General features: G+C 45.9%; 1 protein-coding gene across 3 annotated transcripts in view; it reads left to right on the top strand.

The window, feature by feature from the left end:
• The first annotated feature begins 5,042 nt into the window (after positions 1-5,042).
• Positions 5,043-6,219, top strand: part of Chst15 (carbohydrate (N-acetylgalactosamine 4-sulfate 6-O) sulfotransferase 15) — an 82,315-nt gene continuing 81,138 nt past the window's right edge. For 2 of the 3 annotated variants that reach the window (XM_005401967.2, XM_013503073.1), the window contains exon 1: positions 5,044-6,198. The gene's annotated coding sequence lies outside the window, so the exon portion shown is untranslated. Of the gene's footprint in view, positions 6,199-6,219 lie in introns of all 3 variants that reach the window. The other variant, XM_013503072.1, reaches the window with a different exon arrangement.

Here is a 6,219-nt window from a genome sequence, read left to right as displayed (position 1 = left end):
AACCTGGATTCTTCCACAGGACCTGTGGACTATAGCTTAGCCTGGTTCAAACCTTGACTTTATTTTTGTGAGACCCGTATCAGAGAACCCACCAGACTTTTGACTTACAGGCTGTGAGCTAATAAAGGGGAGTCATCTGATGTCATTAAGTTTGAAGTTATTTGTCAGTTAGCAACAGGAGACTGATACAGATGGTGAGCAACCCCTTTCTGACCATTTTGCACGATGGATAACAAAGATCCTGGTGATACACTGGACGAAGGCTGGTCCCAGATTATCCAGTCCCACTTTTTATGGCACAAGGAGGGATGTGAGACCCAATGAGAGGTTAAGCTAATGAGGAGTGGAGCTGAGGTTAGAATCAGAGTCTGGGGCCTTGCAGCCATTTCTAAGACCCTATGTATACCTAGCAAGGTTGTGGTGGACTGGGGGAGGGAAGTACCCTACTCATACCCACAGACACACCCACACTTCCATTAAAGCAACTTCTAGGGAGCCAGCTTTTCTTACCTTATCCTCCATCTCAGAGCAGATGATCCCTGGAAATGGACACCTAGTGTTTCATGATGTCAACGCCATGAGTCCTTTTAGAACCACTGTCTGCTGTCCCTGAGGGCCCTCAGAAAGCAGTGTCCATGGCGTCCAAGGGAGTGTGAAATCCAGAGGCAGATGGGCCCAGAGAAGAGGCCAGGCCTTGGCCCTGGCCTGGTTATGTGGAAGCAACTCACTCTGTTGCTGCAGTGGCTGGACATGGCTGTCAAAGGTGATTAACCAGAGGGTGGACAGACCCATATTTGTACTTTGGGAAAACCCTGGCTGTGTTGCAGAAAGAACTTGTTGGTGGAGGTTAAGGAAAGGAGGGAGGGGAATGACAGGAGGAGACTACTGTAACAGACCCAAGGAAGACAGGACGTGAGTCCAAAGCAGCAGTTCTCAAACATCAGTGGGTACTGGGGAGATTGTGAATGATGCAGATTCCAGGCCTTAACCTGTACAGACTAAACTAGAATCTCTAGGGCTGGGCCTAAGAATCTGCATGTTAAAAGACAGCAGGTCCTTCTAAGATGAGCCATGCCTCAGAAGAGGATGGTGAGCAACTGGGACTGGGATAAAGCAGTGCCAACAGCTAAGGATGACACTCCTGCAGGTACCTGGGCAGGTACATATGGGGGTATCACAGAGTTGAGGGTGAAGCAGGTATGGATGGGTCAGCAGCAAAGCTGGACAGGGGAGGAGTATGTATCATTGTCGGGCACTCCAGGGCATCTTCCTGTGGGTGTTCATTCCTATTATCTTCCTAAGCAACACTTTGTAACATTTGACTGCATAAAATTCACAACCAGGAAAATGAAGTTTATTTAGAAGGCATAGGTATTTTGCACCTAGGTTAGCCGATGTTGCTCTTAATTTACCAACAGCTCATTTTTATTGTTCGTTGGCTTGTAAATCTTTGACAGACTCAAGGAAGTGAAACGCTCCAGGCTGTAAACTTTATCTTATTGGCAAAATGTCTATTATTCAGCTAAAAACATCTAGTTAATAGGCACTCCCCTTCAACAACTGGTAACAACACAATCCTGGGTGGTGATAATAACGACATTACATATTTTCCATCACCCATGGGTTCTTTGTATCACCAACTGTAGGCTGTTTCTTCTCTCCTGACTCCCAAAAGCCTAAGCTGGAGAGGTTCACCATTCTGACAGTATGCCATCACTGAAATCACTGGGGGTCTGCCTCTGATTTTTCTTCAGAGGATTCTTCCTGTATTTTAGGATCCCCAATCTTCATTGGTAAGGAGTGCATTTGGTTTGGGGAAATAGGCAAAATCATAGAAAGCTAAGTCTGACAGACAAGTTGCTGATCAAGCAAGCTGATTCCAACTGGATCATTCATCAAACATCTACGTGGCGTGTCTGCTAGCCCGGGCTCTGTGTAAGGGACTGAGAATGCAGAGGCATACACGATCTCATTCCTCTGAATGAGTGCTGACATCTTAAAGCTGCAGCAGCATTTTTGGAACAAGCAAACTGCCTCCCCAAGGCACCCAGTTAGAACAGACAGCACTCACAATTCACCGTCGTGGACATTTGTTTAAAATTACTCCCATCCTTTTCTCCCTGAAGATTTGATGACAAGTCAAGTCTGTCACTTTAAGGAATCATTGCTTATTATTCTAAATCCTGTAGAGGTTTTGGATCAGGTATAGGAAATTTTCACAAGAACCCAAATTTCACGTCGATTTGTGATGGATTAGCATACTGAAATTGGCTTAAAGTGCACTTAATGGATGCATTACTGCAGGAGGGATCCGCCTAACCAGAGTATTTCTAAATTTATGAAATTGAAATGCACTTCAGGTTACTGAGTAGTCTAAATTTGTCAAAGTCACAGAGTGGGAGGCAGGTCTTTGCCAGTGGTAGAAGTGGCAGAAATCTGAAGCCAGGGCTGCCAAAATGAATTTGAGAGCCTACACAATGACCCCCCAGGAAACCTTTCTTCCCAGGTGTAACCTTTTCCAATGGCAGAGAAGAACCGGGCCTTGTGAGCCTTACTGTTTACTGAGCTCCAGCACATGTGAGACACAGAGCAATACGAGTTGAGTCCATCTTCTCTTCTGCTCCATTGCACATTACCCACCATTAACTTGACTTTGCTAGTACTGCAAACACTGATGGTACAAGGAGTGGCCTTCAGTTTCTTGTGGAATGTTCCTGAGCCTCAGTCTTCTGGCCTGAGAAATGACCTGAGAAAGCTGTTGTGAAGGTCTAATGTTGGAACATGGGAAAGTGTTTCACGGAGGGCCTGTCAAAGTGAGGCTTTGTTGGTCCCTTTCCTTGGGAGGGGACTGGGTGTTAGTCTTCTTCATGGCTCCAAATTCAGTCCAGCATGTGACACATAATGTTCAGAGAATGTCTGCTAAATGAATGAGTGAATGTGACTTTAAGGATCATGGTGATACCCCAGTCTTCCACTTACCCAATGTTCTTGCACTTCTTATAAAATCTTTATTCAAGCTATTCTTTGTTCACTGATTCATTTAATTGATGAACAAACATTTATTATGTGACTATCATGTGCAAAACTACTTTCAGTAATGATGATTCCTAATAATAATATTTTGAGCTCTTATTTTGGCCTCAAAATCGTGCTTAGTATTTTTCAAATATTAATGATTCATTCCCACATCACTCCACAGAGGTAATGTGTCAGTCAGCTACTGCCATAATAATCCTGTGTAACAAAATCTTGACACTGAGTGGCCCATAATAATAAGCCTTTTTCCACCCTTGTTTATGTGTATATAGGTGAACTGAGGTGGCTCTGTGTCCAGCTATAAGTGGGGTAACTTGGCTCTGTGGGTGTTCATTCAGGAACTTTGTTGGAAGGGGCAGCTGCTACTCAGGATATATTTTTCTCTTAATGGGCCACCCAATTACAAGAGAGCAAGCTCTTGCAAGCACATTTTAAGCCTCTGATCTGGTTACATTCCCTGATGTCTCATTGTCTAAAAGTAAGTCCAAAGGCAAGGAATGAAGTACAATTTGCACACTATGAGGCTGTGACAAGGACACACATGTGTAATATCATTGCTATGGTTGAGTGTGACCCCCAAGGGTTCATGTGTCAAAATATAATCTCCATTGTGAGGTATGAAAAGGGTTAAAATTTAAGTCAACTATGATGTATGGAGGCGGAGCCCTTGGGAAGTGATTAGAATTAGAGGCCCCATGGTTGAATAATTATGGCTTCATAAGAAGAGAAAGGAAGAACAGAAGATACATATATATCCTCTTGGCCTCTTGCCATGTGCTGCCACCCTGTAACTCTGCCAGCAAGAAGGCCCTTCACCAGACATGGGTAATTGAGCCTTTAGGACTGTTTAGCTCCATAAAACTCTTTTCTTTAAAAAGTTAGCCAGCATCAGGTATTTTGTTATAGTTAGTGCAAAACACACAAATAGAACTACCAAGTGAGAATGAAGAGCTGAGATCAATAATTCAATCTACCACCAGCAGGTGCTGCTGTAAGTCTCAAACTGGGGCAAAGAAAGAAATGACTTACCTAAGGTTGTTCAGCTAGTAGGTGACAGAAGTAGGGTTTGAACCCAGGCAGCATAACTTCATGGTAACTGAGGCCTAAGTTCCTAAGTATGCACATCTGGGGGAGGAGATGTTTGTTCTTTTAAACTATCTGCATGTTTTTTTCACCCATGAGGTAGCAATGCCCTACCAGTATCAGTCTCTCATGGTTACACCTCTATCAGCTCATTTATATGTGCGCAATATTTGCGTGTTCTTCCAACTCTTCAGAATAACAGGCCTAAGCACAACTCTTGGATAATTTTTGACATCAGTGTTGAAGGGAATGAACACCCTCCAGTTAACCTTAGGCACATGTATAAATACCTTTGGAAAGCCTCCGGTGGCATTCATATCAAAGCGGCACCGTGATTTTACTTAAAAACAATTTGCTCCGTGTCAGCGGTGATTTCTGACACTTGAATGTGAAAGTCATCTAGGTGGGCCCAGCGCCATCTCCATAATAAGGCATGTGTTACTTGGAGGGAAGAGAGGAAAGACGTCTGTAAGTGTGGCCAGGGAATAATGTTCCACACACTCTTACAGGAGGGGATTTCCTCCTTGCTGTTTCCATAGAACCTTCCCTGTGTTTGCTTAAACTCATTGTACACTCTGGTCTGACAGCTGCCTGGCCCACGGCCTTCCTTGCAGACGCCTGCACAACTCACCCTCTTTAACAGCAACCTGCACTGTGTCCTCTGATGCAATTACTCGGGTATATAAACCTCACTGAAAGGCTGGCTTTTCTTGGGAGCTAATAAATAAGCCCCAAAGCCACAAAGTGTGTAAGACCTTGAAAAATGGCATCATGATCTATTGGGAATTGTGAACCCTGCAGAAAGCAGCTCATTGTATTTTCAGAAAAAAAGATTTTTGTTTAAAAATATAATAAAGAACAAAAATCACCAAGCGGAGTCTATATGGAAAAAGCAACCTAGTCTGAGATGCTAGGGCTGGTCTCGCTGCTGCATTAATCTTTCCTTGCAGATTTTATGTAAGAGGCATTATTTGCAGGAAAACAAGACAGGGTTTTAAAGAACTCCTCTCTCATCCCGGGTTCCCATCTGCAGTTATAATCCTCTGATTGTGACCTCTGAATCAGTTGCCATGGATGCTGAGCAGAAGTTTATGACCTCGGGGTGGTAATAGCTTCTGGGGGTGAGATGAAGCCCTAAGCAATAAAGAAAAAAAAGGCGGGGGGAGGCACTCCTAGGACTCATCCTTTACCCATGTGCTGGCACTCTACAGTTTAGGAACCACTTTTCTGGTTGCTCTGACAAACAGAGACCTGGATGCTGGCCACAGGAACGCAGGCAGGTCAAAGACTGCAGATTCTTTTTTGTCCCTTGGACCTCATTTCCTGAGAGGCTGGATTAGGTGTTCCAATTGCCCTTCTGAGAGTCTCCCAGAGTTTCAGGTGTCTTTTCATTCACTGATACGGGGTGAGGTGGGGGTGGATGGGGAGCTGCCTCTTTGTCCTGGGGCTGCTCAGGGGGTTCCGTGGAGCAGCTGCCTTCGGGCCACTGCGGCAAGCAGTGTCGCTTGGTTGGCAGGCAGTGTCGCTTGCTTGCTTGCTCGGAGTCCCGCAGAACCTTACCTCCCTGAAGAAGCAAACACCCTGGGCAGAGGAACCAGGCCAACCTTCGCAGGATGCAAAAATACAACAGAGGGCGCCGAACCCACCAGCACCATGGCCTAGAATATCAATGTATGGGCTGGCTCCAGACCGCCAAGTTCCTTCAAAAATGTCCTTGGCAGGGGGGGGGGTCACTGCCAGACTTTCGGGGTTTCGATTTGCTCCTTTGGAATCAGCGCATCACACAAACCCTGTTTACTTAGAAGGGGAGGGGGCGGAGGCCAAACCCACCGCTTGGCGCACACGCCTTGATCTCACATTCCAGACTAGAGCTGATGTGTGTCAGCGCGACATGGGGCGGGGGGAGGGTTCTGTTTGGATGTTTCATTCGCCATCTGCACGTCACTCCCAAACTTTTCCTCCCTGCGCTTGGAGAGTCAGGTTGATGCGCCCTGGATGCGGGGCTCGAGGCGCGGAGCTGGGCGCGCTCCCGCGGAGCCCGAGCTGCGGAGGCTTCCGGGCTGGGTTCGGGCTTTTCAGGTACAAGTTGGGTGCCAGGTG

Source organism: Chinchilla lanigera, unplaced genomic scaffold (genome assembly GCF_000276665.1).
Source record: "Chinchilla lanigera isolate Chin_1 unplaced genomic scaffold, ChiLan1.0 scaffold00076, whole genome shotgun sequence".
Classification (NCBI taxonomy): Eukaryota; Metazoa; Chordata; class Mammalia; order Rodentia; family Chinchillidae; genus Chinchilla; species Chinchilla lanigera.
This window is presented reverse-complemented; position numbering and strand designations above follow the sequence as displayed.